Source organism: Vulpes lagopus, chromosome 8, assembly GCF_018345385.1.
Source record: "Vulpes lagopus strain Blue_001 chromosome 8, ASM1834538v1, whole genome shotgun sequence".
NCBI lineage: Eukaryota > Metazoa > Chordata > Mammalia > Carnivora > Canidae > Vulpes > Vulpes lagopus.
In genome coordinates this window covers 33,652,971-33,675,118 of record NC_054831.1, presented here as the reverse complement: position 1 = coordinate 33,675,118, position 22,148 = coordinate 33,652,971, and the positions used below count along the sequence as shown (strand labels likewise).

The 22,148-nt window shown below is 39.9% G+C and overlaps 1 long non-coding RNA gene and 1 other non-coding gene across 2 annotated transcripts; both read right to left on the bottom strand.

The window, feature by feature from the left end:
* Positions 1–71: 71 nt before the first annotated feature.
* On the bottom strand, positions 72–19,996 carry LOC121496630. Its single transcript, XR_005989286.1, has 2 exons — positions 19,880–19,996; positions 72–482 (listed from the first exon to the last, which is right to left on the bottom strand). It is a non-coding gene; the product is annotated as an uncharacterized LOC121496630 (long non-coding RNA).
* A 1,300-nt stretch (positions 19,997–21,296) lies between these two features.
* On the bottom strand, positions 21,297–21,404 carry LOC121498300. The gene has a single exon (XR_005989696.1). It is a non-coding gene; the product is annotated as a U6 spliceosomal RNA (small nuclear RNA).
* Between the last annotated feature and the right edge of the window lie 744 nt (positions 21,405–22,148).

Here is a 22,148-nt window from a genome sequence, read left to right as displayed (position 1 = left end):
CCTGGACTTCACCTCCCCTTCTAACCTTATTTTCTTTTGTAAAGAAGAAATAATGGTTTTGGAAGCGAAGATGAAGTACTAAGAGAAGGTTTACTGTCAAACAACGGACCTGATGCAGATCAAAAAAGTTGGGCTCCAGGGATGAGATTCTGTGAACTGGGTCTCAGGAAAGCAGAGTCTCTGAGGTCTGGAGATATCCAAGCTAAGTGGCTAGGCGTTGTGGAAGTGTATTTCTGTGTTTTGTCAGAAGGCAGTCTTTCCAATGGGTGTGATGTTCTTCTTTCAGGGTCGCAGTGCCTCAGTTGTCTTTGCTGATTCAGGATTATGGAATCCCAGCTGTTGTCAAGTCTGCATTGCCTCCTAATCCCTCAGGTGGTATCATCATCATTGTAAGCTTCTGGAGATGGGGGCCGTGCCTTGTATTTCTTGACATCCTCTATGGATGTGTAGAATAAACTTTATATTGGTCTTAGCTTTTTCAACTATAAAAAGAAAATGGGAAGGTTTTTAAAAATGCTCAAATTGGAAATTTTACTTATAAGGGATTGCAGGCAACTTCAATAAAATTTCTGGACCTGAACATTTTTTTAAGATTTTATTTTTGTTTATTCATGAGAGACACACAGAGGCAGAGATATAGGCAGAGGGAGAAGCAGACTCCCTGCAGGGAGCCCAATGCGGGACTCAATCCCAGGACCCCCAGGATCACTACCTGAGCCAAAGGCAAATGCTCAACCACTGAGCCTCCCAGGTGCCCCAGATCTCTGGATTAATCCAGTCCATAAAGCTTACTTATACTGAATCCAAAATACATGTAATAATTCAAGTTCACTTACATTAATTATAATAGTACTAGCCATAACATTAGTGATTAATAGTTATCATATATTGTGTTAATAATAATATAATTATATATAAGAATTGTATAACCACAGAATAGTCTATAAGTATAATATTAATGATTTATATCATATAATTTTGTGACATAAAATTAACCAATTTGATTTAATGCTTAAAGCATATTAGTCCAAATTATATTTAATAATTCCACATTTTTGCTCAGTCTAAATTACATTTAATAATTCAACGTTTTTTCCCCAAGTTTATCTCCATCTTTCCAGAAAGTATACAAATCAGGAGACCTTCTTTTAGCAAAGTTGTGCCCTATTCTTTTTATCACAAGGTTAAGAAAACAGAAGGTAAAGATGACAGTAAAGAAACACTATGACTTCCTTCCATAAGCAAAAATACTATTCTTCTTTAAGAAACTTTATTTATTCATGAGAGACACACAGAGAGAGAGAGAGAGAGCGGTGAGGGAGAAGCAGGCTCCATGCAGGGAGCCTGACATGGGACTGGATCCCGGGTCTCCAGGATCACACCCCGGACTGAAGGTGGCACTAAACCACTGAGCCACCCAGGCTGCCCACAAAAATACTATTCTTAAGCTTAATTTGAAACGGTAATATCAATAAAAGGTAAAGATAATTCAATATTTTTTCAGCCTACTGCTTGGTTGCTGCAAAGTTTCATGGACCACTGCACTTCTCAAATACATGTAGGGATCTGTGGCATTATGCCAGGGATATGCAAGAAAAATAATTTTGCTGAAGCATCAATTTTACTAGACTATATTTTGGGGAAAAGTGTATATAATTTAAATTGGTAAAGAAATTTATGTATTTATTTTTTTATTGAGGTATAATTGACATAACTTATAAGTGGATTTTTTTCAATAAATACAATACTGTAAATGTATTTTCTTTCTTATTTTTTTTTTTTAATCAGGGGGAGAGGCAGAAGGAGAGGGAGAGAGATAATCTTAAATAGACTCCACACTCAACTTAAAGTCTGACATAGGGCTCAGTCTCACAACCCGGAGATCATGACATGAGGCAAGATCAAGAATTGGACACTTAACCAACTGAGCCACTTAACCAAGGCACCCCTCTTTGCTCTTTTTATGGTTTCTTAACAGCATTTTTTTTCTGTAGCTTACTTATTATAAGAAGTAGTATATAATACATATAATATCCAAAACATTTGCTAATTGTTTACATTTTTGGTAAGGTTTCCAGTCAACAGTTGGCTATTACTAGTTAAGTTTTTGTGGAGTTGAAATTATATGTGGATTTTTGACTGGGCAGTGGGTTAGCACTTCTAACCCTGCATTGTTCAAGGTAGGTGGTATTAGTTTCAGGTGTAAAACATAATGATTTGAAATCTGTATTATTGCAAAATTGTCACCTCAATAAATTTAGTTAACATTCATTACCAGACATGGTTACAAAATTTTTTTCTTGTGAAGAAAATTTTTAAGAGTTATTCTCTCAGCAACTTTTAAATATGTAGGGGCACCTGGGTAGTTCAATAGTTGAGCATCTATCTTTGGCTGAGGTTGTGATCCCAGGGTCCTGGGATCAAGTTCTACATCAGGCTCCTGCTGGTAGCCTGTTTCCCCCTCTGCCTATGTCTCTGCCTTTCTCTGTGTGTCTCTCATGAATAAATAAATAAAATCTTTTTAAAAAACCTTTTAAAATTGCAATACAGTATTAACTATAGTTGCCATGCTCTACATTACATCCCATGACTTCTTTATTTTATAACTGAAGTTTGTAACTTTTGGCCTCCTTTGCCCCCCTTTGCCCTGCTTCACCTACCTCCCACTCCCTACCACTCACTGGCATCCAGTAATGTGTTCTCTGTATCTATATGTCTTTTTTTTTTTTTTTTTTTTTAGATTCCACATGAATGAAATCATATGGTATCTGGCTTTCCCTATCTGTCTTATTTCACTTAGCATAATACCCTCAAGTTCCATCCATGTTGTGGCAAATAGCAAGATTTCTTTCTTTTTTATGGCTGAATAATATTCTATTGAATATACATATGACATTTTCTTTATTCATCAATTGATGAACACTTACCTTATTTCTATAAATACATTATTTCGATAAATACAAATCCCGGCTATTGTAAATAATGCTGAAGTGAACAGGGGATGTGTGCATCTTTTAAAGTTAGTGTTTTCATTTTCTTGGAATACCCAGAAGTGAAATTGCTGGATCACATGGTAATTCTATTTTTAATTTTTTGAGGATCCTCCATACTGTTTTTCAAAGAGGTTGCACCAATTTACATTTCCATAAAGAGTGCACAAGAGTTTCCCTTTCTCCACATCCTTCTTAATACTTGTTAATTCTTGTCTTTCTGAAAACAGCCATTCCAAGAGATATGAGGTGATACCTCACTGTGAGTTTAATTTACATTTCCCTGTTGATTAGCAATGCTGAGCATCTTTTCATGTTCCTACTACCCATCTATATGTTTGAAAAAAGACCATTCAGATCCTCAGCCCATTTTTTAAAAATCAGATTGTTTCTTTTTCTTTCTTTTGTTTTTTAAAGATTTTACTTATTTATTTTATTTGAGAGAGAGCACAAGTGGTGGTGATGGGGAGGGGTAGAAGCAGAAGGTAGAAGCACACTCCCTGCTGAGCAGGGAGCCCAAGGTGGGGCTCAATCCCAGGACCCTGGGATCATAACCCTCTGAACCAAAAGGAGACACTTAACCAATTAAGACGCCAAGGCGCCCCAAAATTAGATTGTTTCTTTGCTATTGAGTTATATAAGTTCTTTATGTATTTCGGCTGTAAACCGCAAATCAGATATATCATTTACAAATATTTTCTCCCATTCAGAAGGTAGTCTTTTCATTTTATTGATGTTTTCTTTGGTTGTGAAGAAACATTTTAGTTTGATGTAGTTTCTTTATTTCTTTCTTGCCTTTACTTTTGGTGTCAAATCCAAAAAGACATCACTCAGACCTATGCCAGGAGCTTACCGGCTCTGTTTAGAATTGCTTATTATCATTCTGTGAAAAATGTCATCAGAATTTTGATAAGAATTGCGCTGAATATATAGATTACTTTGGGCAGTATGGACATTTTAGCAATGGCAATTCTTGCAAACCATGAATATGAAATATCTATTTATCTGTATCTCCCTAAGTTTCTCTCATCAGTGTCTTAAACTTTGCAGTGTACAGGTTTTTCACCTTCTTGGTTAAATTTATTCCTAGGTATTTTATTCTTTTTGACGCAATTATAAATAGAATTGTGCTCTTAATTTCTTTCTGACAGTTTGCTATTGCTGTACAGAAGCCCAACTGGTTTTTTTTTTTTTTTTTTTAAATTTTTATTTATTTATGATAGTCACAGAGAGAGAGAGAGAGGCAGAGACACAGGCAGAGGAAGAAGCAGGCTCCATGCACCGGGAGCCCGATGTGGGACTCGATCCTGGGTCTCCAGGATCGCGCCCTGGGCCAAAGGCAGGCGCCAAACCGCTGCGCCACCCAGGGATCCCCCAACTGGTTTTTGTGTATTGATTTTGTATCTTGCAACTTTACTGAATTCATTTTTTAATTTTAACATTTTTTAGGTAGAGTTGTTAGGGTTTTCTATATATAGTATCATGTCATCTACAAATAATGACAGGTTTACTTCTTCCTTTCCAATTTGGATGCCTTTTTTTTCCTTTTTCTTGCCTAATTGCCCTGACTTGAATTTCCAATATGATGTTGAATAAAAGCAGCAGGAGTGGGCAACCTTGTCTTATTCCTGGTGTTAAGAGGAAAAAATTTTAGGCTTTTCACCATCAAGTACGATGTTATCTGTGGGCTTGTCACATATGGCCTTTATTATGTTAAAGTACTCTCCTACTATACCTACTTTGTTGAGAGTTTTTATCACAGATTGGTGATAAATTTTGTCAAGTGCTTTTTCTGAATCTAGTGAGATGGTCACATGATTTTTATTCTTCATTTTGTTATGTGGTGTGAAATGTTGATTGATTTGGCTGATTGAATCATCCTTGTATCTCTGGAATAAATTCCAATTGATCATGTTGTGTGATCCTTTTAATGTATTGTTGAATTTAGTTTGCTAGTATTGTTGAGGATTTGGGGATTTATGTTCATCAGGAATATTGGCCTGCAATGTTGCTTGTGGCATCCTTGTCTGGTTTTGATACCAGGGTAATGCCTTTGTGAAATAAGTTTGGGAGCATTCCCTGCTCTCCAATTTTTTTTTTGGAAGAGTTCGAAAAGAATTGGTTTTAAATCTTCTTTGATAGATGTTTTTGTTTTGTGTTTACCATAAGGGTTACATCTAGCAATTTAAATATATATCATTCTATGTTAAGTTGATAATAATTTAATTTTGAATGTATTCTAACGCTTTGCATTTTATCCTCTCCCTCTGCATTTTTAAAAAGATTTTATTTTAAGTAATCTCTGCACCTAATGCAGGGTCTGAACTCACAACCCTAGGATCAAGAGTCACCTGCTCTTCTGAAAGAGTCAGCCAGGTGCTCCTCTGCATTTTGTTTTTGGTGTCACATTTTATATATTTTTAACTTGCATGTCCCTTGACTAATTATTGTAATTACAGTTATTTGTTCCTACTTTTGTCTTTTAACCTGCATACCAGCTTTATAGGTGAATAATTACTACCTTTATTAATATTTGTCTTTACCAGTGAGAGTTATACTTTCATATGTTTTCTTAGTATTTATTAGTGCCTTTTCAGAGTAAAGAAGTTCCTTTAACATTTCTTATAAGGCCAGTGTTGTGTTGATCAGCTCCATTGGCTTTTCTTTCTTTTTTTTTTTTTTTTTTATTTATGATAGTCACACAGAGAGAGAGAGAGAGGCAGAGACACAGGCAGAGGGAGAAGCAGGCTCCATGCACCGGGAGCCCAACGTGGGATTCGATCCCGGGTCTCCAGGATCGCGCCCTGGGCCAAAGGCAGGCGCTAAACCGCTGCGCCACCCAGGGATCCCTCCATTGGCTTTCCTTATCTGGAAAAGTCTTTATCTCTTCTTCAGTTCTGAACGATAACTTCATCATATAGTTAGTTATTCATGATCGGAAGTTTTTTCCTTTCAGCATGTTGAACTTCTGGCCTGCAAATTTCTGCTGAAAAATATGCTGACATTTTTCTAGGGGCTTACTTGTATATAACAAGTTTTTCTCTCGTTGCTTTCAAGATTCTCTCTCCTTTTGACATTTTAATTATATTATGTTTTGGTGTATGTCTTTTTGGGTTCCTCTGATTAGAAGTCTCTGGGTTTTCTGGATCTGAGTATCTGTTTCTTTCGCCAGGTAAAGAAGTTTTCAGCCATTACTTCTTCAAAGAAATTTTCTGCCCCTTTCTGTCTCCTCTACTACTAGAACTCCTATAATGTGAATGTAGTCTGCTTAATGTCTCATAAATCCCTTACACTATCTTTCCTTTTATTTTATCCTTTTTTTCTTTTTGCTGCTCTGATTGGGTGAGACTTTGAGTTCACTGATCTTTTCTTCTGCTTAGCCTACTCTACTGTTGAACCCTTCTAGTACATTTCTTCGGTTCAGCTATTGTATTCTTCAGTTCTGTGACTTCTGTTTGGAGCTCACTTCTCTTTTCTATCTCTTCAGCATGAAGTTCTCACTGTGTTCATCCATTCTCCCAAGTGCAATGAATATCTTTATAACTATTATTTTGAATTCTTTATTGGATAAATTACTTATCTCTTTTATTAATTCTTTTTCTCTGACATTTTATCTTGTTCTTCCTTTGGAATGTATTCCTGTGTTTCTTCATTTTGCTGGAGTTTCTGCATTCGTTTCTATGAATTAGTTGAAGCAGCCACCTCTTTCAGTCTTGAAAGTTTGGCTTTGTGTAGGAATTGAACTTCTTGTTAGGCCCTGCCCTATCTGATCTTGGTTATCTCTCAAACCTTCGTGATTGTTCAAAAAGGCTATTATATTTTTAACAGCCCAGTACTTAAGGGTGTACAAAGACTAGTCAGTGTCCCCAGTGTGGTAGGGGACCCCAGTCAGTCTGTAGATTCAGGCTGATTGGAAACCGATGCTCAGGCAGCAATTCTTAAAGAACTTAAATATATACAGTCCTGTGGGACTACATGCATAAGCCTGGCTGGCTTTCAGAGCCAGATGATCTGGAGGTGTCTCCTGGGTGGCAGTTGCAAAAATCGGGACTCTGGGTGAATTTACAAGCTCCTTTCTGGGGGATACCAGTAAGCTGTAGTGAGACAGAGAGAGAGAGAGAGAGAGAGAGAGCAACAACGGTGTCCCCCTGGCCTGTGTTCCCCACCAGCGCCTCTGGTGTACAGCCTCCAGATGTACTCCGGACCTGAACTGAAGCCTGCCACTGAAGTCAAGTCCATGGCTAGCAAGCAATTTCTTTTTCACCGAAAGCCTGGCGATCTGCTTTCCATCTGCTGTCGAGGCAGCTCCCTGGGGCAAGACTACCCAGACTGTGTCTCCTCTCATTACAGATGCATGGGACCCAGGAAAGGAAAGCCTCCTGGTCACCAGAGCCAGGCAATCAAGGGGGTATCCCTGGGACAGCAGCCACAGAAACCAGGGCACCAGATGTAAAAACTGGGCTACTGGCCACATATAAGAGATTCCCTCTGACAGATGCTAGGGCACGGCAAAGAGAGAATGTAAAGAAAGTGCCCACTCTCTAGGGTCTCAAGAACGGTTACAGACAGCCTCTAAATGTGTATTTACTTAGAAGCCTGCCCCTCAGCTAGTAGGCCACTTCCACAGAGAGGCTGAGCTCCTGGGGCTGTTGTTTCTTGCTGTGCCCTGGGGATGGTAGCTGTTTAAAATCTCTTAAAGTCCTGTGGAGCCTGAAAGTGTAAGCCCACCAGAACCTGTTGATATCAGAGGTGTCCCCTGGCAGCAATCATAAAAATCAAGGCACCGGACAAAGGTACAGAGTCTTCTGGAAAGCCAGTGAGCTGAAAAGAGGCAGAGGAAGAGGCAAAGATGGTGTCCACTGGCCTCTCCTTCCTGAGAGCCTGTCCGTAGGTCCCTGTAAGTGTGCCAGACCCTGTAAGTGTCAATGAACATAGTGTGCTAGAGTGTGCCAGAGGCTTGCCTCACAGGCCAAAGCTCCTGGACAAGCCAATGGGCCTCTTTCTCAGAAAGTCTGGTGTGTTTCTATTATCTGTGAAGTGCCCTGAACTGTTTCTCTAATTGTTACAGTTCTGTGGAGACCCATGAACACAAGCCCCCCTTGGCCTCCAGAAGCAGGTGATTGAGGGGTGTCCCCTGGGTGGCAGCTATAAAAGTTTGTAAAGACAGAGGCCACAGACATTCATAGAAGCTCCACCCTGGAAAGCCTGGTGGTCTGGAGTGTGGCAGTGGGAGAGTGTGAGGATGGCACCTATGGAGAAAAGAGGGGAAAATGGAATAGAAAAAGAAGAAAGAGGAAAAAGAAAGAAAGGAAAGGTGGCTGCCCACATTCGTAGTGCAGAGGGAGCGTGTACAAGATGGTGCTGCCACCTCCAGCCCTGGAGAGTATCCCAGCAAGCCCTGCCCTCACACCAATGCTGCACAATTAAGAAATAAGTCTCTTTCACATAGAGTCTGGGTGCTTCTCAGAGGGCTGCTTTTGAGCTGGGCCTGGTGTGGGAAGAGTCTGTGGGTGGGAACCTCGAACTGCTGCTCCTCTGCTCCCATATCCAGTGGGTCTTATGGGGAAAAGGCCTCGTTTGTCTTCAAGGCCAGATGTCTTGGGGATTCATCTTTGAGGTGCTGATTTTATTTTATTTTATTTACTTACTTCTTTCAAATTTTTATTCAAACTCAAGTTAGTTAACACCTAGTGTAGTATTAGTTTCAGGAGCAGAATTTAGTGATTCACTTACATACAACACCCAGTGCTCATCACAACAAATACTTTTCTTAATGCCCATCACCCAGTTAGCCCATCCCCCCACTCACCTCACCTCCAGCAACCCTCAGTTGTCCTCTATAGTTAAGAGTCTATTATGGTGTTACCCAGGGCAATTTATACGTTTAATGCAATCCCTATAAAAATACCATGGACTTTCTTCAGAGAGTTAGAACAAATTATTTTAAGATTTGTGTGGAATCAGAAAAGACCCCGAATAGCCAGGGGAATTTTAAAAAAGAAAACCATAGCTGGGGGCATCACAATGCCAGATTTCAGGTTGTACTACAAAGCTGTGGTCATCAAGACAGTGTGGTACTGGCACAAAAACAGACACATAGATCAATGGAACAGAATAGAGAACCCAGAAGTGGACCCTGAAATGTATGGTCATCTAATATTCGATAAAGGAGGAAAGACTATCCATTGGAAGAAAGACAGTCTCTTCAATAAATGGTGCTGGGAAAATTGGACATCCACATGCAGAAGAATGAAACTGGACCACTCTCTTTCACCATACACAAAGATAAACTCAAAATGGATGAGAGATCTAAATGTGAGACAAGATTCCATCAAAATCCTAGAGGAGAACACAGGCAACACCCTTTTTGAACTTGGCCACAGTAACTTCTTGCAAGATACATCCACGAAGGCAAAAGAAACAAAAGCAAAAATGAACTATTGGGACTTCATCAAGATAAGAAGCTTTTGCACAGCAAAGGATACAGTCAACAAAACTAAAAGACAACCTACAGAATGGGAGAAGATATTTGCAAACGACATATCAGATAAAGGGCTAGTTTCCAAAATCTATAAAGAACTTATTAAACTCAACACCAAAGAAACAAACAATCCAATCATGAAATGGGCAAAAGACATGAAGAGAAATCTCACAGAGGAAGACATGGACATGGCCAACAAGCACATGAGAAAATGCTCTGCATCACTTGCCATCAGGGAAATACAAATCAAAACCACAATGAGATACCACCTCACACCAGTGAGAATGGGGAAAATTAACAAGGCAGGAAACAACAAATGTTGGAGAGGATGCGGAGAAAAGGGAACCCTTTTACACTGTTGGTGGGAATGTGAACTGGTGCAGCCACTCTGGAAAACTGTGTGGAGGTTCCTCAAAGAGTTAAAAATAAACCTGCCCTACGACCCAGCAATTGCACTGTTGGGGATTTACCCCAAAGATTCAGATGCAATGAAACGTCGGGACACCTGCACCCCGATGTTTCTATCAGCAATGGCCACAATAGCCAAACTGTGGAAGGAGCCTCGGTGTCCATCGAAAGATGAATGGATAAAGAAGATGTGGTTTATGTATACAATGGAATATTACTCAGCCATTAGAAACGACAAATACCCACCATTTGCTTCAACGTGGATGGAACTGGAGGGTATTATGCTGAGTGAAATAAGTCAATCGGAGAAGGACAAACAGTGTATGTTCTCATTCATTTGGGGAATATGAATAATAGTGAAAGGGAATATAAAGGAAGGGAAAAGAAATGTTGGGAAATATCAGGAAGGGAGACAGAACATAAAGACTCCTAACTCGGGGAAACGAACTAGGGGTGGTGGAAGGGGAGGAGGGCGGGTGTTGGAGGGGAATGGGTGACGGGCACTGAGGTGGACACTTGATGGGATGAGCACTGGGTGTTTTTCTGTATGTTGGTAAATTGAACACCAATAAAAATTAATTTAAAAAAAAAGAGTCTATTATGGTTTTTGCCTCACTCTGTTTTTATCGTGTTTTTCCTTCCCTTCCCATATGCTCATCTGTTTTGTTTCTTAAATTCCACACATGAGTGAAATCATATGGTATTTGTCTTTCTCTGACTGACTTATTTCACTTGGCATAATACACTCATCATAGTTAATGGCAAGATTTCATTCTTTTTGATGGCTAATATTCCATTGTATACACACACACACACACACACACACACACCACATCTTCTTCGTTCATTCCTCAGTCAATGGACATTTGGGCTCTTTCCATAATTAGGCTATTGTGGATAGTGCTGCTATGAACATTGAGGTGCATGTGCCCCTTCAAATGAGCATTTTTGTATCCTTTGAATAAATATCTAGTAGTGTAATTGCTGGGTAATAAGGTAGTTCTATTTTTTAACTTTTTGAAGAACTTCCATGCTGTTCTCTAGAGTGGCTGCACTTTACACTGCAGTGTGCATTCCCACCAACAGTGTAAGAGGGTTCCCCTTTATCCACATCCTGGGGTGCTGCTGGTTTTAAAAGTCAGGGTGCCCAATGGGAGGTACAAACCCATCTCTCCTTAGGGAAAAGCTCCAGGTTTTGTGTTGCCTCTTAATTATGGGTCCCTGCACAGGGGAGGGGTTTATGGCAAGGTAGTATCTCAGCCTTTCTTACTCACTTCAATGTGATTTCTTTTTTGTTTACCTGACATGAAGGGGTCATGCCACCAGTTTTTAGGGTTTTCTCAAAGGAAATTTTCCATATGTAGCTGAAGATTCAGTACGTCCACAGGAGGAGGTGAGTTCAGGATATTTCTACATTACCGTCTTGAACCAGAATCTCAAATATCAGATATTATGTTATGTTAACACAAATATGGATATATTGTAGAATAAGAATATAAATTCTTACACATTCTTAAGAAAACACTCAAACTTCAATGAAACATTAAGTTTGGAGGAAGTGTCTTCTGGGACCCAAGAAAGGAAGTATCTTCATTCTCTGCCATTGCTGTTCCTTGGTGGAAAAAACTGAGAAATGTTGCCACAGGAGCTGACTTTCCTGAGTGAGGGATTCTGGCTTCTACTTCCAGCATTGCTACTGAGTCATTGTGTAACACTTGGCAAGTTCCTTTCTTCTCTAGGACTGAGTCTTGTCGCTTATAAAAGGAGGAGCTGGCCTTGGCCTCTTCTAGGACTGTTTCTGGACTCTGATCTTATCTGACTTCTCTTCATGTGTCACAATGATTACTGTGTGTCGGCACAGTATTACCAGCTAATTGGACTGATGTTTACCTTGAAAGGGATTTTAATGATTGTTAAAAGGAGGTATAAATGTATGTCTTTCAGTACAAAAGTAAACTTCCCCTTTATACAAATCTCTCACTTTTAAGAACCCATAGAGTACCCTAGATTGAAGGTAGTAAATCTGTATTCAGTGTGATAGGTGATTACTGATTCAACAAGGGAGTTTGGCAGAGGGAGAAAAAGTGGAAAAATACTGTCATAAATATTGAAGCAACTTTTATGGGTGGAAACTAGTAAAAGGTGGCCTAAACTCCACTCTGCTGCCTATGTAGTCTCCTTTGTGCTTGGAGCAGGGTTTCTTTAGAAACCAGCACACTCCTGTCCTTTCATGAGCCCCAGACACTGCACTGTTGTTAGAGCCGTGGCTTTCGTGCCACACCAAAGCTGATTTCTAAAAGGGCTGTTTGTGTAGGATACGTGCAAAGTAAATTTCCATCACCTTGGCTTTCCTTTTTCTGCTTTCAGAAGAGCTTGTTTATAAGAAGCCTTATTCCCTAGTATACAACATGTCAATTTTTTCCACTTGGTTGAGTCAGTAATTAAATCAGTTTCATCATAACAGATGTGAGTTTACCTTTTTTCAAAGATGTTTGATCACATGAAACAGTGGAAACTAAGTGCATTACACTGTCAGCATCAAATATTTTTTATAAGAGAGGGAGGGAGGGAGAGAGAAAGTGAGGGGGCAGAGACTGTGAGCTGGGGAGGCGGCAGAGGGTGAGGGAGCCTGATGTGGGACTTGATATCATGACCTGAGCTGAAATCAAAAGTCGGACACTTAACCAACTGAGCCATGAGGCGCCCCCAACATCAAATATTTTTAGTGATCTGCATCAACTCTATACGGTATCTACCTATAACATATTCATTCATTCATTCATTCATTCATTCATTCATTCATTCGAGTTTCATTAGTGGATAAGCCAGAAATAAGGCTTTTCTGGCAGATGGAAGAGTATGTGTAAGCTGCACTAATAGAGTAGCAATTAGCCACAGGTGACTATTTAAGATGAAATTTAAACTAATTAAAATGAAATCAAAATAAAAATTCAGTTCCTTAGTCTCACTAGCCACACTTCAAGTGCTCAATAGCCATCCATGGCTGGTGACTGCTATTTTAGAGAGTACACATATAGACCATTTCCATCATTACAGGAAGTCCAATTAGCACTGAGAGGAGAGAGAGAATATTCAAATCACCTGACTGAACCATTTAAAAACAATTTTGAATAAACTATATATGCTTGTGAGCCCAAAGCATGGTCCAAAGAATGTTAGTTTTTTTTAAAGATATGTGAGGTTAATTCTTCTAAATATCTATATTATAATACAGAATATTGAGAAATAAATTAGTGTTTTATTGACACACCGTCCTCAAAATTCTCCTTTTTAAAAAAAAAAAGTTGTTATTTATTGATGAAAGACACAGAGAGAGGCAGAGACACAGGCAGAGGGAGAAACAGGCTCTTTGTGGGGAGCCTGATGTGGGACTCAATCCCAGTACCCCAGGATCACTACCTGAGCCAAAAACAGATGCTCAACCACTGAGTCATCCAGGTGTTCCTCTTTAAAAGCCTCCTTATGAAGAACTATATGTCACTTCACTGACACATTTTTAGCCTTCCCATTCATTTGGTCTGTGGTTCAGTGTGTTTAATGCTACGAGGAACCTGACAGTAGCTTGAGAGGTTGAGAAGTTTTTGTCTTTCAAGGTGGCTTGTTTGTAAAATTGCTGAGCTGTGCCTAAAGGCAAGAAGAATCTTAATTTTTCATTGCAAATGTGCCTCTATCCAGTAATGACTTTGACCCTGAAGCCCCAACAAAGAAAATCAAGGGTCACCAAGGATGAATGAAGACCATACATGTCCTTTCTGTTTAAGTCTGTATGCTTGTTTACTTAACCTCTCATCTTCTGTCTTGGCATGGATCTACATCACCTGTTCTCTTGTTCTTTCTCCTACCCCTCCAGAATCCTGAGGCTAGACAAAGGTAAAGTCCATGAGTGACAACTACCCGCTTCTTTTCTCACTGAATGCAGAAATGATTTGGAAAGAAGCACGGTAGTTTTAATGGCGATGAAATCCTTAGTTTCTGACAAGGAGCTGCCGTCTCTTTGGACATAGTTAAGTTCAAGCACATGAATTCCCCTGGACAATATTATACTCATCACAGCCTCTGTCACATATGGTCGTATAGGTTGTGCACTGCACAGGGGAGAGACACGTCTGAGGAAGTGTTACATTACAGATACCATAGATTTGGTACTTATAACAGTGATAAAAACAAATTTTCAGAAGATGGCAGTAAAGTATCTTGCTTTAAGAACTATCAATACATTATGACAATTTTCTGCAGATGGAAATATAAGTGTCTCGAGGAAGAAGTGCTGTTTAGAAACGCATAGAGGCATGAATTTGATGATCACTTGCACAAATTTGATGATCACTTAGTCCTGCATAAAATCAAATCTCTGTTATTAGTGAAAGTGAAACCGTGCAGTTTAATAGGTAAAGAAAAGGAAAAAGAATTACCAATGATATATATTGAAATTCTAGCTTCCAAAATGCTCTTTTGTTAAAATAGTGATATCATTATGCTATATGAGATATATAGTATAAATAATATAGTGTAAGTCAAGCTGCCCTAGGCCTCATGGGAGTGTGGGTACAAATGTAATTGGTGTAAACAGAGAGGAATATCTTTCTGTTTCCTCAAACGTCTCCCCAGTGTGTACAAACTGACGTTTGTCCACCCCTTGAGGGTGGAGAGAGTGTGGCAACAGCTCCCCCCAGATCTCCTTTCTATCCCAACTGTCCACCCCTGACCCCGATGCTGGTAAAGAGTTTGCAATTTCTAAAACATGCTCACCAACCCACTTGGGAAAAAATGCACTTTGGTCCAGCAATTTGTTTTGACATCTAACACTGGCCATCTTAAAGTACTGGCTGTCGTCCCCCATTTAACATCTTACCTCTGTTAAACAATGTTTACGGGAGACAATTTAGGTGATACAAACTTTATTTGACATTTCATGGAGTGAACAGTCTCCTTTCAGAGAACTGCAAAGTGGGGCGGAAGACAAGAAGCTTTTAAAGGATAAAGAAGGAAGAAAATGCAAATAGAAAGTACCAGATTGGCCAGGGTAGCGAAGTCCACCTTTTTGGGGTGAGAAGGCCCAGAGCTGGTGTGGTTCCCCCAAAAGAAAATATATCAAAACTATGATGTTAAGGATGAAAAGGTGGCACAGAAAAAAAATTCCTGATTTAGTTTGTGACATGTGTAAATCATTTTGTTGTCTTTCAGACCTGCAGTCTTTCTGGTACCTGAGTGAATGATCATGAAAACTCTATTTCTTACCTTAACCCAGTCTTATCATGGTAATATTTCATTATGTTTCATTCACCTTGGAACTTATCCTCCTTTCTTTTTTTTCTGCCTCTCTCTACTTTCTTCTTCTTAAGCAAGAAAAATATAGGCAAGGAATGGATGATGAGAAAACATTTTGTAAAGGGAAAGGGCTATATCAATGTGTGGGGTTACTTGTGATAAGGGAATGTAATTAAGGTGTGTTGACAGGGGCCAGGAAGAGATGCAGGCAACAATCTGTGTGCACATTCATTTTATGAAGTAGTTTGCTATGATATTGCAATGTTTTTGAATGTTCCTGGAAGGTATTCCCGACTTTTTTGGTAAAGATTTTATTTATTTCCTCATGAGAGATACAGAGAGAGGCAGAGACACAGGTAGAGGGAGAAGCAGGCTCCCTGCAGGGAGCCCAATGTGGGACTCAATCCCAGGACCCCGGGATCACGACCTGAGTCAAAGGCATTCAACTACTGAGCCACCCAGATGCCCCTATTCCTGAGTTTTCACATTTCAAACCCGAAATTCAAATTTCAAGTCTTTTGAGAAACCGTGTTTAAGCTTAAAATTCATGGTATTTTAACTGGAAAGAAAAGTTCTGATCCAAGAATTACAGGCCAAGTGGATTTCATCACCTTCATGAGCCTCTGGAAGTCTCAGAGCGCTCCCGTGTGACAGAGTGAGGCTAGAATCTGCTGCCCATGTTTTGCAAGGAGGTTCTGGGGAGGGGGCAGCCGAGGGAATGTGTGGAGGAGCTGTCCAGCCAGTGGGAGCCAAACAACTACCCAGCACTTGCGTGTGGGCCTGACACATTTTAAAATAATCGCACTGAGAGGGAACCATCACTATGCCCATTTTACTGCTGAAGAAACTGAGTTTTGAGCAATTAATGAACTTGTCCAATCCTACAACTGGTAATAGAAGGATTTGCCATTGAAACCCTGGCGGTCTGGCTCCAGGGCCCCCATTTTCAACCACCCTAAGACTGCCTCTCTGATACTGACACATATACTATTACCCATGTTGTGTGGAAATAAACTTCCAAGCCCAGAAGGGAGCTGCTTCAAGAGGGAGCTATGTCAGCAAACTGAAACTTGGATGACTTGTGTCCCTGTAAGTGCTTGGCTTGAGCAGAAACGCAGTCTCTTCATTCAGCCAATCCCCAAATGCCACACCAGCTCTGGGCCTTCTCACCCCCAAAAAGGTGGACTTCGCTACCCTGGCCAATCTGGTACTTTCTATTTGCATTTTCTTCCTTCTTTATCCTTTAAAAGCTTCTTGTCTTCCGCCCCACTTTGCAGTTCTCTGAAAGGAGACTGTTCACTCCATGAAATGTCAAATAAAGTTTGTATCACCTAAATTGTCTCCCGTAAACATTGTTTAACAGAGGTAAGATGTTAAATGGGGGACGACAGCCAGTACTTTAAGATGGCCAGTGTTAGATGTCAAAACAAATTGCTGGACCAAAGTGCATTTTTTCCAAAGTGGGTTGGTGAGCATGTTTTAGAAATTGCAAACTCTTTACCAGCATCGGGGTCAGGGGTGGACAGTTGGGATAGAAAGGAGATGTGTGCAGAGATCTGGGGGGAGCTGTTGCCACACTCTCTCCACCCTTAAGGGGGCTGGGCAGTGCTCAGGCCTTCACCTCACACCTGGACACCGAGGCATAGACAGACTCCTCAGAGAACTGAGGTTAGGGAGATAGGGGACTGGCATTTGCTGCTCGGGGAATCTAGAGAACAGAATAACTGGAGGGTAGGACACGGGTCGATGGAGATTGGTGTTAGACTGAGAGAAAACTCAGACTTTGTTTTTCATGGACACAGAGGCAGCCCCCATGGGAGAGGGTGAGTAGTTGGAGCCCTCTGGCTTCTAGTCAAAGCCCTTTGACTCCAAATCAAGAGGGCTATCTAGAAGCCACTAAGAGGGCCAAGGTGACCTCCCCGCTCTCCGACCCTGGACGGAAAAGTGAGGGCGGCTGGTGAGTGGCAGCAGAGGCCAATGGGAAAGAACGAACCGGGACCGGCTGGTTCACCTTCTGTAACTGGTCCCAGCTGGCGAAGGGGATGTTTAGCTACCTAATTAAGGCCACTGTCATTGCAACTGAACTTCCCCTTTAGCTTGAATTCCCTGAAGATGGCCAGAAAAGTCAGGGCCTGATTGAGCTTTCTTTAATTAAGGACCAAGGAAAACACTCCTTCCAGTGAGCAAGCTTGCAGGGGGGGAGGAACAGAAAAAGTCAGGCTTTGATTCAGTCCCAGGAGCTATTCTTGCTCAATGGACCTCATATGTGCTGCACAGAGTTCTTTATATTACCCGAAGCAGTTAATGTCTATGTTAATTTTCTTAAATAAAAGTGTTTATTACAAAAAAGAAACATTTTCAAAACTTCATGTTTCTTTTTTTTAAAAAATATTTTATTTACTTATGAGAGAGAGAGAGAGAGAGAGAGAGAGAGGCAGAGACACAGGCAGAGGGAGAAGCAGGCTCCATGCAGGGAGCTCGATGGGGGACTCCATGCCGGGGCCCCTGGACCCGGCCCCGAGCCAAAAGGCAGATGCTCCATGGCTGAGCCACCCAGGCATCCTGCTTCACATTTCTTTTACAATAACATAGCCTTGTACAAATCTTATCCAATGTAAACAGTTTTTCTCAATCATCATTCTAATGACATGGTATACTAAAATGGTAAAATATTTTGCTAATATGACCTATTTTTTGTGCCTACCACTTCTATAGTGGCTGCATCACTTCTAAAAGACTGTTCTCCAAAACCAGCTTCGTTCTCCATGTTGGAGCAGGGTCTTGAAAGATGAATTTTCATTATTATTTTTTAAAGATTTTATTTTTAAGTAATCTCTACATCCAACATGGACCTCAGGCCTACAACCCTGAAATTAAGAGCCATGTACTCGAGACACTGAGTACTCGGACCTCCCTGCAGGGAGCTTGCTTCTCCCTCTGCCTATGTCTCTGCCTTTCTCCGTGTGTCTCTCATGAATAAATATAAATATTTTTAAAAAAGTCGTGTGCTCTACTGACTAAGCCAGTCAGATGCCCTTATTTTTCATCATTTTGAACTGTATTTCTTCTCAATGTCTGTTGAAATACAACTTTCTTTGCACTTTTTCTGTATCCCACCTTTCCATTCCATATTCTGCTTTGAGGTTTATTGGTTTGTTTTTGCATCCTATGGTGGGAAGAGGATAAAACCAATCTAATGCTTTCCATTGAAAGTGGAATCATGTCCTATAAGGTGTAGCATCACATCAAACTAAAAAAAAAAAAGAAAAGAAAATGGGGAGAATGCTGTGTTTTGGAAATAAGCTGAAGAACACTTTCAGTAGTGTAAAGAGTATACCTATTAAGTGCTGAGTAAGGAAAACTGGTACATAGCCTCAACCTGAAGAAGTTTACAATTTAGTAAAAGACTAAACATTAAGCATTTCTTAACACAGTGGATTGTACAATAAAAACCAGAGTGAATGAATGACTAAGTGTACCGTGTAGTAAACAGTAAGCTTGGGAGCTCAGAGAAAGGAGCAACTTTCCATCATAGGGTGAGGTGGTCATTGCTTCAGAAGGAAGTGGGTTTTGACTATGTAAAAGAAAAACTTTTGGATAATTTAGATAATTTGGGGGGGGGTCTATATCTTTCTTGTTCACCCCTGTATCCATTGTCTAGAACTGAGCTAATACAGTAGCCACCAGCTACATGTGGCTACTTAATGTAACTTAGAATAAATTAAAATGAAATAAATATTGATTTCCTTAGCCACTCTAGCCTGTGTCAGTAGTCATGCATGACTAGTGACTACCATATCAGACAGAGCATATTTAGAACCTGTCTACCCTGCAGAAAGTTCTCCTGCACAGTGCTGATTCAGATTAGTGACTGGCATGTAGAAGTGCTCAATAAATATTTAGTGAAAGAAGTTAAATCAATGAAAGTTGATGAACTTGTCTCTTAGAGCCTCCTGTTTTCTCATCTTACAGATGAAGAAAATAACAATTAAAAAATTGAGAGGTTCAAATGAGATAATGAGGTGAAATTACTTCATGCACTAGAATGACACTAATATGAATTATTGTAATTCAAGCTTCCTGGAATAGTGGGTACAAATGGGATTACATAACTAGGAAGGACTCAAATTTCACTGGCATCTGCCCTTGCCTACCTAATACATGTGAGTTCTCTCACGTGGCCCTTCCTGATGTCTATCCCTTGAGGGTGGGAGAGCCCTCACTGGCCACTCCTGCCAGTGAGGAGCTTGACAATGTTAATAATGGAAACACGAATCTGTCTCCAGGAGTATTCAGATTCACAATTAAAGAAAAAGCTACAGGTCAGACAACAACAACGACAAGTTTGTGAGCTAGATTCAACCAACATTGAGGTGTATATGATCCCCTAGAAGCCTGCAGGGACCCAAAGAAATGCTTGCTTATCCAGTCTTCATAGTCTTGCATCTTCCACACCAACTGGAAGGCATGTTCCTTTCCCCAAGACCTCTCAGTCTCAAGCTTTCCAATGAACACCAAAGCTCAGCTCTGCCCCACAGATTCCTTATAAACACAGTCCCGCTCTGCCTGCAGCTTCTATTGCCAAGATTTGGCCAGATGGGTGGGTGGGTGGGGGTGACATGTAAAAAAGATGATCACCAGGTTGAATCTTTCATGCCCCCACTCCTGCTTCAGAGGCCCTCTCACAAACCTCCTTGCTGTCCCCTTTTACCTGTATAAATTATTCATGGAAGTAGATGTTTACAGGCTGCAGAGTCCAGAGCAGTTAATCAGACAAGCTGGGCCAATTGGCATCCGTATCAGTTCATCTGACCAGGGCCTCCACTGCTTTGGTTGTGCACTGGTGTTTCTAGTCCCTTGGCCAAAGCCCCTATCCCCCTTACAACTTCTTGGAGGATACAGTAGTTAACTGTTAACTTGTTTCTTTGGATTCTCGTCTTGGGCTTGGATTCTTGGACTTAGCTTCATTGACAGGTGCTCTGGTTGTATGAACTTAGTGATGCTGAGCTGCGTCTACCTTGTCTTGGCTGTCCTGAAGTGGGAAGGCAGCCTAGACCCCGGTTCAAGGTCTTGTACACCTTGTACTTGTGTGTACCCCACATTGTGTACAGGTCTTGACAATTTGACTTGGCCCTTTCTGCCCAGCTGTGACTCCTTTAGGCTGGAGGACCAGGACTGAAAGTGGGCACTTCTTTCTTCTTCAAGCACTTTACAATTCAGGTTTGTGGCTGTCTTTAGCTCAGAGGCAATCCTAAGGATTTGAGGCTTTATCTCCAGGAAGTATCCTAGTTCTCCACCATTGATAGGAGTTTGGGGGTTGTTTTAGGAACAGAAAAGATGATTCAAGAGTTCATTTTTTATTTCTTACTCAGACTTCTTAGATTTTGAGAGTCAGTTTGCTTTTCTTTTAAAAAACACATCAAAATTCAACAATCACTTTTAAGGGTCTTTTGAATTTACTAAGTTACTTAAATGGCCCAGTTTCACAGCATTTTAAAACTGCATTTATAAATTTACTGTATTTCTTTTTTGGATATTTCAACTGTCTGACTTCATAAAAATTCCCCAAATGCTAAATAATTCTTGTAAGTTTAATAAATAAAACTTACAAATGATACCAAGTAATTCTAGTTTTCTCAGATGTTCTGAAGCCATGCAAAAAATCAGGAAGATTTTATCTTAAAAATTATCTAAATTAATTTTTTGATACATTTTTAATAACAGTTGCAAGGCTGTTCCTGGGACTGAATTTCTCAAACACTAAACATTACCATGGATGCACAGATCCTTTCTTAATACAAGGTAATAAATATTGTGGTCTTTATTTTGAACCTTTATATACTTAATGCCTAAAAGAGGAATTTTAATATGATATTTGCATATACTGTGAAATGATTACAATATGACTAACATCACTATACAAACATACAGAATGTTTCTTTTGTGTAATGAGAACATTTGAATTTACTCAGTAACTTTCAAATAGGCAACATAATATTATTAAGTATAGTTGACAGGCTGTATACTTTATCCCCCTGACTTATTTATTTTATAACTGGATAAATGTACCCTTCACACATTTTGCCTGCTGCCAAGCCCCACCTCTGGGAACCACCAATCCCTTCTGTAAAAATATGGACTGCTTCACAAGTTTTCATGCCATCCATGCGCAGGGGCCAAGCTAATCTTCTCTATATCATTTCAATTCTTAGCATATGTGCTGCCAAAATGAAGACTTAATAATCCAATTCTTAAAGGTAAACTGAGATCACTTAAGAGCAGAGCAGTTGACCAGATATCCCAAGTGAATCTTATCATTGATAATTACTTTGTAGGCTGAGTCTGATTTCCCCAAGATGCCATCCCAATGATATCTGAAAGCTTTCTTGCCTCTGGGCACATCTGTCCTGGGCCAACCTGGTACCCTTCCTACTCGAAACATAACCATTTCTCCAAGCAGTCCTGGTTCCTTGTAGTAAAGAATGTAGAGATCAAGGCTGGAACATCAAGCAAGGTTTCAGGCCAGATTGTGATATTGGGTGGTATTGATCTTAGAAATTCAGAGAACTTTCCAAGTTGGAAAACACTTTAATTCAGTTATTCCCTCTCTCTCCATCTATCTATCCATTCATCCATTTATCTAATTAACATACTGTTCCCTCTAAATTCTTTGTTTCTATGATTATACCTTATTTTCTCTTATGGTTAAATCTTCATATATATTTGATTTCATGTCAACATACATATTTAATTTATCCAAACAAAAAAGTAAAAATAAGAATATGATATTGGTATGAAAAATAAAACCACTAAATGAAATTCAAGATTTTTCTTTTTTTTGCAGTTCTTTTTTTCTTAGAATATATTCCAGTGAGTATGGTCTCTAGAGTCACTTGTAATTCCTATTTTGTATGGTTACATAAGAACCAATTTCAGCTTGAAATGTTGATGTTTAAACAGTTACAAGTTCTTAAAAGCTA